A 22,843-nucleotide genomic window follows, 5' to 3' on the forward strand; every position below is an offset into this window, starting at 1 on the left:
AGGAATTTTGTTTGGTGCTGTTAATACGAAAACATGAATTTAATTGTATTCTTTATTTCATACCGGCGCAGTTGTTTATACATCAATAACAGCTGTGAATTTATTATATGTGGCTCTAAAGCATTGACGCTGTCCTTAAACTGCTCAGATAATACTGTTTAAACTATTGATTTACTAAACCAATCTAACCCAAATCCAATCCACATTCTACACAAATCCAATCCAATCAAAATACCATGCAAATCCAATCAACATCCAATCCAAATCCAATCTAAATCCAATCCAAATCCAATCCAAATCCAATCCAAATCCAATCCAAATCCAATCCAAATCAAATCCAAATCCAATCCAAATGCAATCCAAATCCAATCCAAATCAATCCAAACCAATCCAAACCAATCCAAACCAATCCAAACCAATCCAAACCAATCCAAACCAATCCAAACCAATCCGAATCTAATCCAAACCAATCCAAACCAAACCAATCCAAACGCAATCCAAACCAATCCAGATCCAATCCAAACCAATCCAAACCAATCCAAACCAATCCAAACCAACCAATCCAAACCAATCCAAACCAATCCAAACCAATCCAAACCAATCCAAACCAATCCAAACCAATCCAAACCAATCCAAACCAATCCAAACCAATCCAAACCAATCCAAACCAATCCAAACCAATCCAAACCAATCCAAACCAATCCAAACCAATCCAAACCAATCCAAACCAATCCAAACCAATCCAAACCAATCCAAACCAATCCAAATCCAATCCAAACCAATCCAAACCAATCCAAACCAACCAAACCAATCCAAACCAATCCAAACCAATCCAACCAAACCAATCCAAACCAATCCAAACCAATCCAAACCAATCCAAACCAATCCAAACCAATCCAAACCAATCCAAACCAATCCAAACCAACCAAACCAATCCAAACCAATCCAAACCAATCCAAACCAACCAAACCAATCCAAACCAATCCAAACCAATCCAAACCAATCCAAACCAACCAAACCAACCAAACCAATCCAAACCAATCCAAACCAATCCAAACCAATCCAAACCAATCCAAACCAACCAAGTCCAATCCAAACCAATCCAAACCAATCCAAACCAATCCAAACCAATCCAAACCAATCCAAACCAATCCAAACCAATCCAAACCAATCCAAACCAATCCAAACCAATCCAAACCAAACCAATCCAAACCAATCCAAACCAATCCAAACCAATCCAAACCAATCCAAACCAATCCAAACCAATCCAAACCAATCCAAACCAATCCAAACCAATCCAAACCAACCAAACCAATCCAAACCAATCCAAACCAATCCAAACCAACCAAACCAATCCAAACCAATCCAAACCAATCCAAACCAATCCAAACCAATCCAAACCAACCAAACCAACCAAACCAATCCAAACCAATCCAAACCAAACCAACCAAACCAACCAAACCAATCCAAACCAATCCAAACCAATCCAAACCAATCCAAACCAACCAAACCAACCAAACCAATCCAAACCAATCCAAACCAATCCAAACCAACCAAACCAATCCAAACCAATCCAAGTCCAATCCAAACCAATCCAAACCAATCCAAACCAATCCAAACCAATCCAAACCAACCAAACCAACCAAACCAATCCAAACCAATCCAAACCAATCCAAACCAACCAAACCAAACCAATCCAAACCAATCCAAACCAATCCAAACCAATCCAAACCAATCCAAACCAATCCAAACCAATCCAAACCAATCCAAACCAATCCAAACCAATCCAAACCAATCCAAACCAATCCAAACCAATCCAAACCAACCAAACCAATCCAAACCAATCCAAACCAATCCAAACCAATCCAAACCAATCCAAACCAATCCAAACCAATCCAAACCAACCAAACCAATCCAAACCAAACCAACCAAACCAATCCAAACCAACCAAACCAATCCAAACCAACCAAACCAATCCAAACCAATCCAAACCAACCAAACCAATCCAAACCAATCCAAACCAACCAAACCAATCCAACCAATCCAAACCAACCGAACCAACACAAACCAACCAAACCAATCCAAACCAATCCAAACCAATCCAAACCAATCCAAACCAACCAAACCAATCCAAACCAACCAAACCAATCCAAACCAATCCAAACCAACCAAACCAATCCAAACCAACCAAACCAATCCAAACCAACCAAACCAATCCAAATCCAATCCAAATCCAATCCAAATCCAATCCAAATCCAATCCAAATCCAATCCAAATCCAATCCAAATCCAATCCAAATCCAATCCGAATCCAATCTTTATTTCATACCGGCGCAGTTGTTTATACATCAATAACAGCTGTGAATTTATTATATGTGGCTCTAAAGCATTGACGCTGTCCCAAACCGCTCAGATAATACTGTTTAAACCATTGATTTACTAAACCAATCTAACCCAAACCAACCACATTCCACACAAACCAATCCAACAAAAATCCCATGCAAACCAATCAACATCCAATCCAAACCAACCAAACCAACCAAACCAATCCAAACCAATCCAAACCAATCCAAACCAATCCAAACCAATCCAAACCAATCCAAACCAATCCAAACCAATCCAAACCAAACCAATCCAAACCAATCCAAACCAATCCAAACCAATCCAAACCAATCCAAACCAATCCAAACCAATCCAAACCAATCCAAACCAATCCAAACCAATCCAAACCAATCCAAACCAATCCGAATCCAATCCAAACCAATCCAAACCAAACCAATCCAAACGCAATCCAAACCAATCCAAACCAATCCAAACCAATCCAAACCAATCCAAACCAATCCAAACCAATCCAAACCAATCCAAACCAATCCAAACCAATCCAAACCAAACCAAACCAAACCAATCCAAACCAATCCAAACCAATCCAAACCAATCCAAACCAATCCAAACCAATCCAAACCAATCCAAACCAATCCAAACCAACCAAACCAACCAAACCAATCCAAACCAATCCAAACCAATCCAAACCAACCAAACCAATCCAAACCAATCCAAACCAATCCAAACCAACCAAACCAATCCAAACCAATCCAAACCAACCAAACCAATCCAAACCAATCCAAACCAACCAAACCAATCCAAACCAATCCAAACCAATCCAAACCAATCCGAACCAATCCAAACCAATCCAAACCAAACCAATCCAAATGCAATCCAAACCAATCCAAACCAACCAAACCAATCCAAACCAATCCAAACCAATCCAAACCAATCCAAACCAATCCAAACCAATCCAAACCAATCCAAACCAAACCAAACCAAACCAAACCAAACCAATCCAAACCAATCCAAACCAATCCAAACCAATCCAAACCAATCCAAACCAATCCAAACCAATCCAAACCAATCCAAACCAATCCAAACCAATCCAAACCAATCCAAATCCAATCCAAACCAATCCAAACCAATCCAAATCCAATCCGAATCCAATCTTATTTCATACCGGCGCAGTTGTTTATACATCAACAACAGCTGTGAATTTATTATATGTGCTTCAAAGCATTGACGCTGTCCTTAAACCGCTCAGATAATACCGTTTAAACCATTGATTTACCAAACCAATCCAACCCAAACCAATTCACATTCCCACACAAACCAATCCAACAAAAACCCATGCAAACCAATCAACATCCAATCCAAACCAACCAAACCAATCTAAACCAATCCAAACCAATCCAAACCAATCCAAACCAATCCAAACCAATCCAAACCAATCCAAACCAATCCAAACCAATCCAAACCAATCCAAACCAACCAAACCAATCCAAACCAATCCAAACCAATCCAAACCAATCCAAACCAATCCAAACCAATCCAAACCAATCCAAACCAATCCAAACCAATCCAAACCAATCCAAACCAATCCAAACCAATCCGAATCCAATCCAAACCAATCCAAACCAAACCAATCCAAACGCAACCAAACCAATCCAGATCCAATCCAAACCAATCCAAACCAATCCAAACCAATCCAAACCAATCCAAACCAATCCAAACCAATCCAAACCAATCCAAACCAAACCAAACCAAATCCAATCCAAACCAATCCAAACCAATCCAAACCAACCAAACCAATCCAAACCAATCCAAACCAATCCAAACCAACCAAACCAATCCAAACCAACCAAACCAATCCAAACCAACCAAACCAATCCAAACCAATCCAAACCAATCCAAACCAACCAAACCAATCCAAACCAATCCAAACCAATCCAAACCAATCCAAACCAAACCAACCAAACCAATCCAAACCAATCCAAACCAATCCAAACCAATCCAAACCAATCCAAACCAATCCAAACCAACCAAACCAATCCAAACCAATCCAAACCAATCCAAACCAATCCAAACCAATCCAAACCAATCCAAACCAATCCAAACCAATCCAAACCAATCCAAACCAATCCAAACCAATCCAAACCAATCCAAACCAATCCAAACCAACCAAACCAATCCAAACCAATCCAAACCAATCCAAACCAACCAAACCAAACCAATCCAAACCAATCCAAACCAATCCAAACCAATCCAAACCAATCCAAACCAATCCAAACCAATCCAACCAATCCAAACCAATCCAAACCAATCCAAACCAATCCAAACCAATCCAAACCAATCCAAACCAACCAAACCAATCCAAACCAATCCAAACCAATCCAAACCAATCCAAACCAATCCAAACCAATCCAAACCAATCCAATCCAACCAAACGCAATCCAAACCAATCCAGATCCAATCCAAACCAATCCAAACCAATCCAAACCAATCCAAACCAACCAAACCAATCCAAACCAATCCAAACCAATCCAGATCCAATCCAAACCAATCCAAACCAATCCAAACCAATCCAAACCAATCCAAACCAATCCAAACCAATCCAAACCAACCAAACCAATCCAAACCAATCCAAACCAATCCAAACCAATCCAAACCAACCAAACCAATCCAAACCAATCCAAACCAACCAAACACAATCCAAACCAATCCAAACCAATCCAAACCAATCCAAACCAATCCAAACCAATCCAAACCAACCAAACCAATCCAAACCAATCCAAACCAACCAAACCAATCCAAACCAATCCAAACCAATCCAAACCAATCCAAACCAATCCAAACCAATCCAAACCAATCCAAACCAACCAAACCAATCCAAACCAATCCAAACCAATCCAAACCAACCAAACCAACCAAACCAATCCAAACCAATCCAAACCAATCCAAACCAACCAAACCAATCCAAACCAATCCAAACCAATCCAAACCAACCAAACCAATCCAAACCAACCAAACCAACCAAACCAATCCAAACCAATCCAAACCAATCCAAACCAACCAAACCAATCCAAACCAACCAAACCAATCCAAACCAATCCAAACCAATCCAAACCAACCAAACCAATCCAAACCAACCAAACCAATCCAAACCAATCCAAACCAATCCAAACCAACCAAACCAATCCAAACCAATCCAAACCAATCCAAACCAATCCAAACCAATCCAAACCAATCCAAACCAATCCAAACCAACCAAACCAATCCAAACCAACCAATCCAAACCAACCAAACCAACCAATCCAAACCAATCCAACCAATCCAAACCAACCAAACCAATCCAAACCAATCCAAACCAATCCAAACCAATCCAAACCAATCCAAACCAATCCAAACCAATCCAAACCAATCCAAACCAATCCAAACCAATCCAAACCAACACAAACCAATCCAAACCAATCCAAACCAATCCAAACCAATCCAAACCAATCCAAACCAATCCAAACCAATCCAAACCAACCAAACCAATCCAAACCAATCCAACCAACCAAACCAATCCAAACCAATCCAAACCAACCAAACCAATCCAAACCAACCAAACCAATCCAAACCAATCCAAACCAATCCAAACCAATCCAAACCAATCCAAACCAATCCAACCAATCCAAACCAACCAAACCAATCCAAACCAACCAAACCAATCCAAACCAATCCAAACCAATCCAAACCAACCAAACCAATCCAAACCAATCCAAACCAATCCAAACCAATCCAAACCAATCCAAACCAATCCAAACCAATCCAAACCAACCAAATCCAATCCAAATCCAATCCAAATCCAATCCGAATCCAATCTTTATTTCATACCGGCGCAGTTGTTTATACATCAATAACAGCTGTGAATTTATTATATGTGGCTCTAAAGCATTGACGCTGTCCTTAAACTGCTCAGATAATACTGTTTAAACTATTGATTTACTAAACCAATCTAACCCAAACCAATCCACATTCCACACAACCAATCCAATCAAAATCCCATGCAAACCAATCAACATTCAATCCGAATCCAATCCAAACCAATCCAAACCAATCCAAACCAATCCAAACCAATCTAAACCAATCCAAACCAATCCAAATCCAATCCAAACCAATCCAAACCAATCCAAACCAATCCAAACCAATCCAAACCAAACCAATCCAAACGCAATCCAAACCAATCCAGATCCAATCCAAACCAATCCAAACCAATCCAAACCAATCCAAACCAATCCAAACCAATCCAAACCAATCCAAACCAATCCAAACCAAACCAATCCAAACCAATCCAAACCAATCCAAACCAATCCAAACCAATCCAAACCAATCCAAACCAATCCAAACCAATCCAAACCAATCCAAACCAATCCAAACCAATCCAAACCAACCAAACCAATCCAAACCAATCCAAACCAACCAAACCAATCCAAACCAATCCAAACCAACCAAACCAATCCAAACCAATCCAAACCAATCCAAACCAATCCAAACCAATCCAAACCAATCCAAACCAATCCAAACCAATCCAAACCAATCCAAACCAATCCAAACCAATCCAAACCAATCCAAACCAATCCAAACCAATCCAAACCAATCCAAACCAATCCAAACCAATCCAAATCCCATCCAAACCAATCCAAACCAATCCAAACCAATCCAAACCAATCCGAATCCAATCCAACCAATCCAAACCAAACCAATCCAAACGCAACCAAACCAATCCAGATCCAATCCAAACCAATCCAAACCAATCCAAACCAATCCAAACCAACCAATCCAAACCAATCCAAACCAACCAAACCAATCCAAACCAATCCAAACCAATCCAAACCAATCCAAACCAACCAAACCAATCCAAACCAATCCAAACCAATCCAAACCAACCAAACCAATCCAAACCAACCAAACCAATCCAAACCAATCCAAACCAATCCAAACCAATCCAAACCAATCCAAACCAATCCAAACCAACCAAACCAATCCAAACCAATCCAAACCAATCCAAACCAATCCAAACCAATCCAAACCAATCCAAACCAATCCAAACCAATCCAAACCAACCAAACCAATCCAAATCCAATCCAAACCAATCCAAATCCAATCAAAATCCAATCCAATCCAAATCCAATCCAAACCAATCCAAATCCAATCCAAATCCAATCCAAATCCAATCCAAATCCAATCCAAATCCAATCCAAATCCAATCCAATCCAAATCCAATCCAAATCCAATCCAAATCCAATCCAAATCAAATCCAAATCCAATCCAAATCCGATGAAATTTTTTGTTTATGACTTTTCTTAATTTTTTTTTTGCCATATTATTTTCTCGCGTTCTCTCTCTCTTTTTCTATATGCACTTAGAATATCATGGCTTATCTTTTTATTTTGCCGTTCTCTTTTCCAACTTAGGCTTACCATTATTTTTTTGCCTTTTATATAGCATAGCTTACCATTATTTTTTGCCATTTTTTCAGACTGAGGCTTACCACTATTTTTTGCCATATCTCGTCTGGGGTTTACCTTTTTTTTTTACCCTTCACCAATCATAGCTTATAATTTTTTTGCCATATTTTTCACGACGGAGGCTTACCATATTTTTTGCCTCATTCAGCTTTCCTTCTGCTAACCTTTCTTACCTTGTAGGGAGCAACGACTACGCCATTGTCGTAGCCAAGGAAATCCATCTTCTGATTTGCCTTTTACCAACGAAAACAAGCGCGGAACACCGAAGGATAATTCGCATGTTCACGCCTCAAATACATAACACTGAATGATGTTTATTTTCACCGTTCATCTAGAATTCCTGTCAGCCTACTGAGATTGAATTTCAAATTTCTTCTCATTAGCTTCTTAGAATGCTGACATTTCAAATGCCAACTACGATTGAATTTCAAACTCGTTATCATTTTTTCTATTAATGAAATTTTTAAATATTTTAGTTTATTTATTTATTTTTATCATGAAATAAGAAATACGTTACACTTTATCCATCAATGTAACCAACAAATGCAAATGCATTTTTCAAACTCACTTTATTCCCCACAATTGGATTTTCGGCGGACCGACTACAGTGCACTGAGCAACGCGCTTTCTGAAATCGATTGGCAAGTGATTGAAACATCCAGTCATATCAACGACGCTGTGGTTTACTTCTGTAACAAGGTAGAAGAGGCAATTTTCCATGTTGCACCAGCTTGCAGACCTCCACAAAAATCGCCATGGTTTAACTCTCGTTTACGGACACTAGGGCGAGAACGATCAGCTGCTCTCCGAAAATACAGTTATTCACGATCAACTTCTTACAAACGACTATTCAATGTTGCTAGCCAGCGCTACCGTAACTATAACCATTGCCTGTACAATCGGTACGTGAAGCGAACGGAAGCTAGTCTTCGTGCTAATCCCAAGAGATTCTGGTCATTCGTGAACGAGAAGAGGAAAGAATCAGGACTGCCATGCTCAATGTTTCTAGGAGATACGACGGCCAACAATGAACGCCAGAAATGCAATCTATTTGCACGTCATTTTCAACGCGTTTTCAACGCATTTTCCGCATCTGAAGTGCAAGTGGACGATGCAATTGTTGATATGCCAGGCGATGTCTTCAACTTCGAACTTCCCCGCATTACAGCTGACATGGTGATAGCAGCAACGCAGAAATTGAAGCTATCGTTCGCTTCAGGTCCCGACGGAATATCCGCATCCGTGCTAAAGCTATGCAAAGACGTTTTGAGCCACCCATTAGCAATGCTATTTAATCTATCAGTTCAGCGTAGTGAGTTCCTGACACACTGGACATTTTCCTTCATGTTTCCGATCACAAAAAAAGGAGACAAACGTGATATTACAAACTATCGGGATATTACTTCCTTGTGCTCTTGCTCCAAGTTATTTTAAATAATAGTGAATGATAGCGTGTTGCAAAAACTACATCGACAAAGATCAGCACGGATTCTACCCGAAGCGTTCTGTATCCACGAATTTGATACCGTTTACTTCCTTCTGCTTGCGGAACTTAGACTTATGTTGGCAGGTTGATGCTGCATACATGGATTTGAAGGCAGCGTTCGACACAGTTGACCACGGAATTATGCTTGCCAAACTGGAGAGACTCGGAGCATCCTCAAGGATCGTAGACTGGTTTAGATCCTACTTGCGAAACCGTTCAGTCAGCGTAAAAAAAGGTTGTTTGGAATCCCAACTGTTTTCTCATAAATGACGCCTCCCTGTTGCTACCTCCTGGATGCTGCTCCTTATTCACAGACGACACAAAAATAGACAAAATAGTAAAATGTTACTCCGACTGCTATTGTTTACAAAACAAAGTATCGAAAAATGCAACATTATCTCGTTTCATCGGAAAAATCAGCCATTCACATTCGACTACGTCCTCAACGGACAGACTCTTATTCGGGTTCAGCAAGTTAAGGACCTTGGTGCTATCCTGGACAAATTCAGTGACCACTATAACGATATCGTGACCAGAGCTAATCGTCAACTTGGCTTCATGTTCAAAATCGCTGATGAGTTCAGGGATCCGATTGCCTCAGGGATCTCTATTGCTCCCTTGTGAGATCTTCATTGGAATCGAATGCTGTTGAGGGTGTCCTTTTCAAACCAATCGGATTGCTCAAATATAAGCCGTTAAAAAAATGTGCGGTGTGCACTACGCTTTATTGGTTGGCGTTACCAATGGAATTTGCCACCGTACGAAGAGCGCTTTCGTCTTTTGAGAATCGATCCACTTGACGTGAGAAGAAGATTCGCCCCGTGTTATGAGTTTCCCTATACGGTAGAACAAGGCGAAAAGCTGCCAAGGTGAATTAATCACAAACACTGAAGGCTAAAGGCACAACCAAATAAAAAACAAATGTCTCAAATGTCAACACATTATATTGAAGTCCTCTTCATGCTTCCCCTGCTCTAAACCCTACTCTGTTTGGTTTCAAATCTTAATCTATTAGCACGGACTCACGTTCGCCGCATCACTCTTGTTGATTGCCGCTGGACCGACGCTTGGCGGACTGCATGGTCATCGTCTTCTCAGCCATCGTTCGGCCTCCTTGCATGCGTGGCCGCCTCACACGATCAATCGACACCAAGCGCTCCCACAGCCAGCAGTCCGATCTATTTCGTGCCGACACACACTGCACACGCGGTAGGAGCTTCTCCGGTTCACTCGTCGACAGTACTCGTACACAAACGTCACCGCGAATCGCCAGCGACTAATGGGATCCAGGCACAAAATTCGATCTGTAAAAGAAGCCCTACAGGCGATGGAGCGTTATTGGGCTGTCTCCGATTTGGATTGTGTCGATCTCACCCTTAGTCGGGGCTCCTTCTTCTGCCAACGATGCTAATTCAAAATCCGCTTCTACCCACGATTGGGTCGCTCGCTGGTATCCACTGGCCTCTCTGGCAATCTTTGCACCGAGCACTGTGATTGAAAAAGGCTTAATTGTAGAGGAATACTGTTACCAAAATCCTTCCATCGCCTGCTCACCTATTTAATTGTTACTTTTGGCGCCGGTACGTTCTGCTACACAGGTTGAAACCGACCAATGCCCGGTAATCGAGGCGATCGCCGATGCCACGCGTGTCGGTATTTTCTTTGGCGGATGGTGAGTGGGAAAGCCTGAATTCCAGAAATTGGTGTTCAGTTGTGAATGATTCGTTATGTTTTGTGCTCTCACCTGTAGGTCTGATGTTGCTGTGGATGTCCAGTTTTGGTGTGCTAATCAATTATTGATTGGCTTTCCTTCTGAACCACGCACTTCTTGATTCGTAACCGTATAGCAGACGATCAAAATGGTCGACCTTTAGTTGCAGCTCGAGGACAAAAGAAGTTCTGGCTCACCTGCCGTCAGACGAATTGTCTTACTTTTTTTCCGCAGTCGTCACCGTTAGTTCACCCAGCTTTATGATAATGTGCCAAACACCACCTTTTCAAAACGTTGGCATTTATCTGCTACTCTTGATTCCTAGCGGGTAGCATAAGTTGCACCACTGCCACTTTTGTTTTAACGCACGAACCTGAGATCAAACGATCTCTCGCGGTGCCTAGTGCGAACTGTTCGCCTGGTTCTATGTCGCGCTTGCCAGCCTGAGACCGGTTTCAATTGTGTTGGTGCTCCCTTCCATTGGACACTCACTCGAACTGTAAGCATGACTGTGCTGGTGGTCGTGAGCGAGAGAATTCTTTGGCAGTACGTTCCCTTTTCCCGATGTCCGTACCAGAAACCGTGGCTTCGCTCCACAAGTCGGAATGAACTCACACAAAAACATATTGTCTCGTCCCCGCTCCAGAGTGGTGATCGGTTTCTCCTGTCGCGCTTATGTACTAGCGACGAACGCGTTGCTGTGCTTTTGATGTGTATCACGGACAGATAAATCAACCCAAACTTTGAGTTCAATATACGCACTCATGAGAAAATCGCAGAGAAAATTTACCCAAATTTGGGTAGTTTTCCCTTTCTTTCCCATGATTGCTATCAAAACTAGAGCAAGATGCAAACACCTCACCGTGGTTGCTTAGCCCAATAACCCAAATTTGAGTAAATTCAGTATTCTCTATTTTGGGTTGATTAAGGTCCGCTTTGGATAAATTAAACCCAGCTTTGGGTAAATTGTTTACATGGGATTAAAGGCAAACTACCTAGTGCCAGAAAAGCCATTTTACTCAAATTTGGGTTATTAGCCCAAACCACGGTTTTGAGTGCAAACTACCCACTTTTGGTAGTTTTGGTTTTCAGTGTATGTACACAGAAAAAATAAAGAACCTAAAAAAAAGTTTAAAGAACTCAACTTTGAGTACGAAGTTCAAATTTTTAACTCAGTATTAGGTAGTTTTCTCACTCCCTCTCATGAATGATATTATAAACAAACAGAGCTGCATCGACCCAACGTGTGCTGCTCCGTGGAAGAAGCCAAATTTGAGTTGTTTTCATCATAGTCTCGAGTGAGTGAAAATAACATAAATTTGAGTTGGTGAAACTTCATAGTGGGTGAAAATTCAACACGGGAGTAAAGGCAAAGTACTCACCGGATGTTTTCTCATTTTACTTATTTTTGGCTTCTTCCACGCAAGGGCGAATTTGAGTGAAAGGAACCGTAAGGTGAGTTGTTTCGCGGTTCCGTGTAAGTTGCAAAGTGGAGAGATGATGACGTTTCTGTGGCTGGCTGACTGAGGAGGCTGATGAGTGCCGCTCCAGAGGTGTTGAACAGGGGTGTTCGAATCATGGCTGACGGGCCAGTACGCATTTTTATTAAATTTCGTGATGTGTTAATTGTGTTGCATGAGACATAATTATAACGCTCGAACATCAAAAAGCTTAAACGTTACACCCGTTTGCAAGAAAATTGCTCTCAGGTGACATCGCTCCAGAGGTGTTGAACAGGGGTGTTCGAATCATGGCTGACGGGCTAGTACGCATTTTTATTTTATTTCGTGATGTGTTAATTGTGTTGCATGAGACATAAGTATAACGATCGAACATCAAAAAGCTTAAACGTTACACCCGTTTGCAGGAAAATTGCATTGCTGGCCCAAATTCAAATATACGCACCAGAGAGACCGCTTCGTCATCGTAACTTTCTGGAACTGGAATCGAGGAGCAGCAATTATGCTTTGAACGAGACCGTCCGTGCGATCTGCCTTCAATTAAATCAATTGTTTTCATACTTTGACTACAATGTTTCTGCTGACGTGTTTCGACAACTACTACTAGAACTTTTCCGTACCGCCGGAGGTTACCAAATAGATTAAGAATAGAATAAGTCATATTCATAGAGACAATCATTGTCAGTTGTATAATGAACAAACAAATAAAAAAAAATAACAAATAACAACTAGGTATAGATAGTACCGTGGACCCCCGGTAATATGACCCCTTTTAATCTGAACACTTTTTAATTTGAACCCCGTTCGTTTGAACATCGTTCAAATTAAAAATGGTTCAAACGTCATTTAACACGTGGAATCATGAAAAGAAAAATGGAACATCGTGAAACGGAATGCAGAATCAAAACAAACCAGCCAAGAGAGCAGCCAGAAACCAGTTTTTCTGATGCAAATAGAGTAACCAGAAGTTCAAATTAAAAATGAACCCCGTTAATTTGAATGAGGTACCGTTCAAATTATCGGGGGTCCACGGTATGAGTGATTTTATGGTTAGGGCCTTTTTGCCCCGTCCATTTTCACGTAGCCGCAGTCATAAGCGCCTCACGCCGACAGTCCCAATACCATCATCATCCATCGTGCGCCTCCACCAACACATACGCTGCCGTCCCGCCACCATACGCCTAGTTGCAGGGTTGACTGCTGCACGAACAGCAACAACGTCGTGGTTGGCTTTGATTGCGAATGTCCTTCCGTCCAGTATGTGCTACCAGAACCAACGACAGCCAACGACAAAGCCAACGAAAATATTCATTAAAGCTCCCTCTCGTTGTTTCCGTTGTTGGTGAAGAGCATCTTATTTGATTAGTTAAATATATCGCGCGTATGTTTTTGTGCCAAGGAAGGCCGCTTTACCGATTGTGTCTGAGACCATCTACTCGTCTCTTTCTTAGGACGATAATGGTAGCTCTGACACAGAAGTTGGAAATGGGGTCCCCATTGTTTTCTAAGTCTCGACGAGAGTCAACAACCCTCGAAAAAGCCTAGAAAACAGCCTCAAAGTGAGCCCAATTCCAACATGGTCTTTTCCAAGGTGGAGCGTTTGTGTGACGAGTGAGAATGGGTGTAGATCACACTCCCAAGTCCAAAAAAAAAACAAGTTCAAGAGCTATCCCAAAACCGATGAAGCTATTCCGGACGTCTTGATGAGCTTGATTACCAGCGTGGCTAAATCACGCTCATCAATCACAGCCTCTAGGAAACCGAAGATGACGCCATGAAGATGACTCCAACGTTGCTGAAGGACTTCGCGAAGAAACAAGGGATCCAAGTCGACGCGACGGTAACTACTGCTGACAAAGATCATAACGGCACGATTGGACTACCGAATGTTTCAGCTGTGCTATAGGCCCAGGAGCACGGCAAACTCCGGAGTTTCTGCAGAACGAGTCCCAGGTTTTGAAAAGCTTCCAGAATGGACACCAGGCGGATATGGTAAAGGAAGGAAATCCATAGAGTAGAGTGGGGCAAGAGTGCGCGTGGGGTAAGAGTACGTTTTCGATTTTTTGTAGTAATAAAAAAAGATAAACTAGCAGCACTGCATCAGTTTGACAGGTATTCTGGTCAACTATTATCATGTGTAATTGTAAACGATTTGAATAAACAACAAGGGAGATATGGAGTTAGATAACTTTTTGGTCATTTTGCTAAAAATAATTGGATTTCCGCAACTAGTATTTCATTACCATATATACGTTCAATCAGGTGAACATTATACCATTTCAATAACCTATTGTATAGAGTACTTTATGGTACAGAACACCAATCCGGTTGGTTTTCCAAGAAGTCAAAACCATTACTTGAATAATTTTTGGGACTGTGGGGTAAAAGTACGCAGGAACCGGTGGGGCAAGAGTACGCATATGAATTTTCAAATTATGATGTCAAACCCGTATCTCCGGTCGAAATTAACTTTTTCCAAAGCATAAAGATCCACAACTAAGAAAAAAGGGACATAATACGAAATTATCACAAGTTTTTAGGATAAGTTGAAGTAATTCGGTGTTAGAAAGGACTTAGCGAACAAAGCACTGAAGCGAAATAATGAAATTGTATTAGGACTTGTTGTACACCTAAACATAGTACGAATACACAATTTCATCTAAATTATAATTTCATTTAATCAAAAGAAACATTCATAAATTACGCAACGTTTAGCTTTAGGGGTTGCAAGATGTGTGACGATTCATATTATTTTTAGAGGATTCATACAAATAGTGTAAAATAGGGGGGGATGGGTGATGAAATAGCCAAATTTTATGTTACGTGATTGGAGGACTTTCTTTGAGGAAAATGCCTTTGTATACGCCACGCGAAACCTGATATCTATTTTTACCTCTGTAGTTTCTTGTATATATAAAAAACAATGGTTTTTCGCATGAAAGTGCACATTTTTAAGACCCCCTCCCTTTTTGAGAGTTACGTAATCTTTAAACATTCCCTAATATATGCTCATTAAACATCAATTAAATGTTATTAACTCTTATTTGTGTTAATATATACTTAAAGCACATGATTGGATAAATGCGTACTCTTACCCCACCCGATGCGCACTTTTACCCCACCGGTGGGGTAAGAGTGCGTTTTTCACTTGTCTTGCAATAAGGGTTCTGCTGAAACGAATCTCAATAATTTCAATATTTTTTCCACTGGGTAACATAAAGGAAGAGTATATGAATCATCGACACAGATTTGATATGCAGAAGCTTGCTTCATAAAGGCCACATGATCGATTGAAAACTAAGTGCGTACTCTTGCCCCACTCTACTCTACCCATCCATGAAGCTCGCAAACCAGAAAGCACACGCAGCGACTTCTAAGACCAAACATCAGTCTTGTCGCGTGTGCAACGAGGAACAACGTAACTAAGAGTGCGCTGCGTGAGACAAGTGGACATGTTACGTGAGAATAGAATTGTGAACGCCAGAGTAAATGAAGATCTTTATAGCATGATGCAATATAATTTGTATTTATTGCCACGCTAAAAGATCGGTGACTTCTCTTCTGTTCACAACACTATAAAGATCTTCGTCGCCCTTTATTCATCAAACTGATGTTCAGCGGATGGCTCCGTAGGACCTGACGTAGCCAAAAAAGTCCAAAATGGATTTCCACCGCGAGATGCACGGGGATCTGTTGAATTGTTGCTCACACGGTCCGATATAAACCGCTAAACAAAAGAACATCATTCTGATGAAATATAGACGCACCACGCACATCGTGTAGAGATCGTTCGCTGCTGAACCAGAGAACAACAAAAGCTACCATTGGAACTGGACAGATGTTTCCACTGTATACTGGACAATGTGAAGCAAGTTAATTCACAATGTTCTACACAGCGAATTTGCACCGTAGGGCCATGAGAAGACCAGCACAAATGCATGTCTACCAAGTTGATGTGGAAAAAGCAATATTCAATGTACTTGAGTTTGTTCGTTCAACTATAGCAGCCAACTTAAAATTCTCACGTAAGATTATCTGAGCGATGTAAAAAAGAAGTAAAACTTCGGTATGTAGCTTACTCAAAGTGTTACGGGGGGAAATGTTACGTGAGAATAGAATTGTGAACGCCAGAGTAAATGGAGCAGCAACACGGGAGTGACAGAAATAAAGTTTCCGTTGCTGAATAGTGAAACACCGAAGATCTTTAGAGCATGATGCAATATAATTTGTATTAATTACCGCGCTAAAAGATCGGTGACTTCTGTGCTGTTCGCAACAGGACACCACCTCAACGTAATGCAAAAGAGAAGGAGTTGAACCTGTGCTACCATCCGGCCACCCAGTCAACACAAAATCGTATATGACGTCACATATGATGCTAAAGTAGAGGCCAATACAACATGTACGTATATCGCCTCCACTTTAGCATATTATGTTGCATTATATACGATTTGGTGTTGACAGGGCACTGATACAACGCGTGTTCTTCGAATACGACGTGTTTGACTTGTCAATGCTGGCAGCATAACCTTCTGCATGAAAAACCAATGCAAGCATCGGAGAAGTCTATCCCACCAGTGCATATTTAAGGTAAGAACGGCTCCAATAGTGCAGCCAGAACGGCAAAATAAACCATCCGTTTGGTCGTCATCAAACACCGCCGTTCCAGACAATCAATCGATGAAAACGGCGATGCTCATGACGGCTCTCGTTATCCTGAGGGACCTCTGCAATAAGAAGATACCGTGCCGAGTGCTTTTGAACTCTGGCTCTCAGTTAGCTTTACTTCGAAAACGGTGGCCACCCATCAGTTCAAAGTGTACCGAGCAGGGTTTGCAGAAATCGCTCTCAATAGATAACGAACAACGATAAAAGAGCTTGAGCTTGATTGACTGCTCGTAGTTGCTACTCCATTATGACCAGATCAGCTGTTCTTGCACAGGGAACCAACAGATGTTTGCTTGGGACTAGCACACATCTTCAATATACAAGTACTGGTGATCTCATTTGTTAGGTCATACTGGCGCCTGCCACGTCAGAATGCAAGTCAATGTAGGGAAGGGGGAGGAAATGATGATGCAATCACTCGCCCACTGCAAGCCTAATATACCTCTGCACTTGCCACGAGTTCATGCGGAATTTGTTGGAATTTCTGGGTTAGGTTGGAGAGGCAGAGGTCCGTCTTGGTTAACGAGCTGCCAATGTGATAGATAGGAGAGGTAACTGATGGAATTTCTAATTCAGTAAGGAAACGAGCTCTATAGTTCATTTCCAATTCTAGCAGATTACTGTTAGAATACTCAAGTTGAAGGTATAGGAATAGTAATGGAAACGGTATGGAATTCCATTTCCAGTTCTAGCGATTGCTAGAACATGAGAAATAAAGAGAAAGATACAAAGTAGGAGAATGGAACGGACCTGGGATTGAACCCACGACCTCCTGCGTATGAGGCAGAAGCAGTAGCCATATGACTACCAAGCCCGCTATAACGAACAACGATAAAAGAGAGGCAAAAACTGTTCCGAATCATAACAAGCCATGAAATCAGAACTATCGCACTGGTATACAAGTTGGAAAAAAAAACTGATTTGGAAAGGCGGTCCTCAACGATGGGGTTTGATAAAACGCTTTGTTCTCGCTCATTTTATGTTGGGGATCATATTTTTTTCGCACAGCTGTGTGAAACTAGTTGAAATGCATCATCAGAACCGATGCCTCCCGCAATTGGGGCTTGTTAAAACAAATTTATCATTGGTTGTAGCCCCCCGAATCAGGTAATTATCGTAACAGCTACCGAAAAACGTCTCTCACGGTATGCTACATATCGAGAGTATATACAGACATAATAAGTAAGAGATTTTCTCATTCTCCTTCGGATTCAAACCCTGGTACTGACACTTGTACCCATCACGGGAGTCTGTGTAGTCAGAACCTGTGATTGAGACAAAATCGTCGTTGCTATTAAATCCAGATGCTACAACTTCTCAACGATCAATGAGTGCATGATGATTCTTAAGGTGACAGCAGTCATCCTCACAACCCAACTGCATTTATCGAATTGACCGCTGCCAACTGGCATGTTTCTTGCCCTCCCCGAGTTCAACGTGCCTGGCACCTGATATGCATCCTGGTGTATCCTACTTACTGCGTCTGCTTAAATCGGGAAAATCCAATTACGAGCAGTGCCACATCGCCATCACAACTACACTTTCCCAAACGATGAAGAGAAGTTGGAAGGTTGAAGAAGTCCCAAATGCCGATGAACTCGTTGCTCATCAGGAAGCATGTGGAAAGGACAGCAAAATCAAATTTTCATGAAGAATTAGAAAGTTTTCTTAAAGACCATAGGAAATTGCCAATAAAGAAATCAGAAATCATAAAAATAAAATTTCCACAAATAATGCAAAATTTCCATAAGTAATTGAGAATTTTCCACAAAACAAAAATAAATTGACACTTTTAAAAACAAAAACTGCAATTATAAAAGAAGATTTTTCCATAAAGAAATCAAAATGTTCCAAGAAAAAAAAAATTCAAAATTTCCATAAATAAATTGATATTAAAGGGCGAACGCGAAATTATTACAACACCTACAACTGGCTGTAACTTTTTTCCCACTGGAAGGAAATCAACCAAATTTTACACATTTTCTCTTTGAAGTGTATTGTTTACATCCTGTGAACGGCTTAGTTGTGTGGTTTTTTGGTTGCGTTCAAGATGGAAGTGAGTCAAGTGGAGAAGTGTGTAACAAATGTTTACGCTGACATGGAAAATCCGAAGCCATCTTGCTTTAGGAAAAATGCTGAAAATCTGAAAAAGCCGTTTCAAGAGTGCTAAAAAAGTTCAACGACCCATTGACTTTGGATAACAATCCGGGAAAACCGGGAGCAGCATGTAGGAAAACGGAGGGAAAGGTTTTAACATAATTTTACCAGGAATTCCAACATATCAACATTCATGTTGCCAAAAAGGTCGGCGCTTCACAAAGTAACGTCCCGAAGCTGTAGGCAAGAGCTAGATTAAAATAACACCTAAATAAAGAATTAAAAAAAAAGCTAGATTAGAAGCCTATAAGGTTCAAAAACTGCGATGAACGGCAGCAAACTGTTACCAAGATCCGTGTTAGGAAGCACTACACGGAGCTGTTGACCAAATACAAAACAAAGTCAAAGCTGACCTCTAACAAACATCAGGGAATGATAGATTCCAAGTAGCTGATGGTTTCATAAAAATAAAATGTCAAAATTTGCATCGAAATTCTTCATTTGGCAAAACATGAATCCACCGGACTGCCCAGAACTACGTCCAATCGCCATAATGAAGCGGGATCTCAGGTAAATCAATGGGATAGACAAGGATGCTAAAAACATGCGTGGGAAGTGGTTGAAAATGAGTAAAAGGTATCAGATACGACTGCACAAGCTCTTATGGATGCTGTGAAGCGAAAGTGTCGAGAAGTTTATCTACTAACCGGCGAAATTTGATTCAATGTATGAAAACTGAAATTAATATACATATGTATAAAGCTGCTCTGCAATTTTGGTTTTCATCAGATAAATGAACGGAAAGTTAAAGCAAACTAACGGTGTTGCAATAATTCCGTGTTCAGGGTAAAATTTTCCACAAAATTATTTTTTTGACTATAAAAAATTTAAAATTTTCCACAAAATCTATATAAGGTACACTGGGGGAGTGGAAAAAGGGAGTAAGTGTAAAAATCGACTCGAAGAATTGGAATTGTACATACTTTAAAGATTTTACAACACCATAACATTGTCCAAAAATATACTTTGATGCTCACACTAATACTATGTTGAAATTTGTATAATACATACACATACACGGTTAACGCTAAAACTGTAATTTTAGGTTTCGCGAAAAGTTGATTTTTTCATTCATAAAATCAATTCTTATTTGCACCAATTGCTCTTTTTTCAAGTGAATTTATATCACAGCTGACCATTATAATACAATTAAACTAATCCCATTCAACTGGTAGTGGTTTGTATCAAGAGAGCAAATAACACAAAGATTTTACACTTACCCCAGGTATCAAATACTGCGGGGGAAGTGGATAATGTTTCAATTACGCAATTTTTTTCTTCCCTCCAGGGTTTATTTCGATAGCTGTGAATCTTAATATGTTCCTTTTTTGTTATCATTGTGATTCCAGTGGTGATTGGACTAATAAAAATGAGGAAATGCCTGATTAATCCACCTATCGGTATTAATGCGTTTCACATGTTTTACATATGAAAATATGTATAAGAAAGTAAAAAATAGCACTGATAGGTAAATATATTTTATAATTCACATTAATTTTTATTCATAACAAGTTTCGCCGTTGAATGCATTTTTTTTGCGAACAAATTGATAAGGACAAGTACATAAGACAAGCTGATAATTTTGAACGTGCTTTGCGTACACACATGCATATAAATACGCACATACAGACACCATCTCAATTCGTTAAACTAAGTTGATGATTTTGTAACCCTGTAAGTCCCATTTTACCTTAAAAAAGTTCATCTTTGGAACGAACATATAGATTTTACGTACACTTAGTGTTCGAGAAGGCAAAACCAGCTCTCCCCTAGCTATCACGAGAATTTCTTGAGGATCTATTCCGTTAAGGTAATGAAAATATTCCACAAAAGATACTCAGAGCAATTGTCGTATTCATTTTAGTTATATGTAACTACTCATCACTATTGAAGGTCAAGGTAACATGGGTTTTCCACTTACCCCATCCCACTAGGGTAAGTGGAAAAACAACTCCTAATTTTAAAATCTCTTTCCATAAATTTCAAGCGACCAAAATGGTATGAATTACCCCACAGTTGGTGCAATATTGACTGTTTTGATAACCCATTTTGATTGAACGCATTTAGATCATTTAAACTGGTTTTACACTAATTCAAACATGCACTATCGATTTTTCCTTTCCCACTTTCCCCAGTGTACCTTAAATAAAAATTAATTTCTGTCTGTCTGAACCTTATAGACTCGGAAACACTGAACCGATCGGCGTAAAAATTTGTATGCAGAGGTTTTTGGGGCCGAGGAAGGTTCTTAAGATGGTTCGAGACCCCTCCCCGTTTTGGAAAGGGGGGCTCCCATACAAATGAAACAGAAATTTCTGCATAACTCGAGATCTAATCAGAAAACAAATAAATTTTAGGCGAAACGGAGTTCGTCGGGTCTGCTAGTAATTAATAAAAAGAGAAATAAAAAAATCCCATAAAAAACAAAAATGCAATATAATTGATAAAATTTTCCATAAACTTTAAACCTTCCGTTACCAACCCCCTTTTTGAAAACAAAAATTATCATTTTTATCGCAACTTCCTCCAAAAGAGGCGAAATTTATTCCAGTCTAAGAGGTTTCATGGATTTCTAGGATTGGCCACTTGGTTCCGGAGTTATTCCAGATTTAAAATGAGTGTTAGCTTTTGGCCATTTCTCAGAACTTCTGAAATGATTATTTTAGATATTTTATTTCGTATAAACTATAACAAATTTGATCGGATTATGGTCTGTATTCAGGATTCCGGACGTTCCATCGGAACCTGTTGCGGGGTCACTTTACGAAAACAGGCGAATACCATCATGTGACACATAACAAATTTCATGCTTCCAAAAGTTCTGGCATAGAACATCTGGAAAGTAGAAAAAACAAGTGCCATACTAAACATCATGTTTTCAAAAGCTATTGCATTATACCTATGTTTTTTTATGAATAACATATTACTCCATTCGTACCAGTACAATAATTCCAATGGGTTACAATTTCCAATATTGTCCATGAAGTAAGAAACTACCTGCTTGCCGGTTCCAATCGGTCCAAGTGTGGTCCAGAAAGTACAAAACTACTATAAAATGCTATAACTTGGAATCATAAAGTTTGAGTGCCGCATGAAGGGTTTTACTTATGTATGTCTTAAGAATCACCTTTGAACCGGTACTCGGTAAATCCGTTATTGTTCGAATTGCTCCAAATATGGCCCAGGAAATACAAAACATCCATAAATTGCCATAACTTATAAAATCATGAATTTGATGTGTCGCATGTTGGTATTCACCATTTCCAAAAAGTCACGCCATAACAGGTTCCGGCGGAACATCCGGAATCTGGAATGTAGGCCATGTTTTGGACCGATCAAATTCCTGATCAAATTTGATATAGTTTATGCGTCGTTTTTAATCAAAATATCTAAAATAATCATTTTCGAAGCATGCGTTTTGAGAAATGGCAAAAAGCTAACACCCATGGTAACTCCGGAACCAAGTGGCCAATCCGGAACCTGCTAAAACTAAAACTAAAATTCCGCTTCTTTTGATGACAGTT

At 40.2% G+C, this 22,843-nt stretch overlaps 1 protein-coding gene and 1 long non-coding RNA gene across 2 annotated transcripts in view; one reads left to right on the forward strand and one right to left on the reverse strand.

Moving 5' to 3' along the window:
- Positions 1 to 22,843, forward strand: part of LOC134219102 (uncharacterized) — a 434,839-nt gene that overhangs the window by 385,332 nt on the left and 26,664 nt on the right. The window lies entirely within an intron of this gene.
- Positions 10,202 to 11,237, reverse strand: LOC134219104 (uncharacterized). The gene is made up of 3 exons (XR_009981485.1): positions 10,878 to 11,237; positions 10,698 to 10,811; positions 10,202 to 10,641 (listed from the first exon to the last, which is right to left on the reverse strand). It is a non-coding gene; the product is annotated as an uncharacterized LOC134219104 (long non-coding RNA).

This window comes from Armigeres subalbatus, chromosome 3, assembly GCF_024139115.2.
Source record: "Armigeres subalbatus isolate Guangzhou_Male chromosome 3, GZ_Asu_2, whole genome shotgun sequence".
Classification (NCBI taxonomy): Eukaryota; Metazoa; Arthropoda; class Insecta; order Diptera; family Culicidae; genus Armigeres; species Armigeres subalbatus.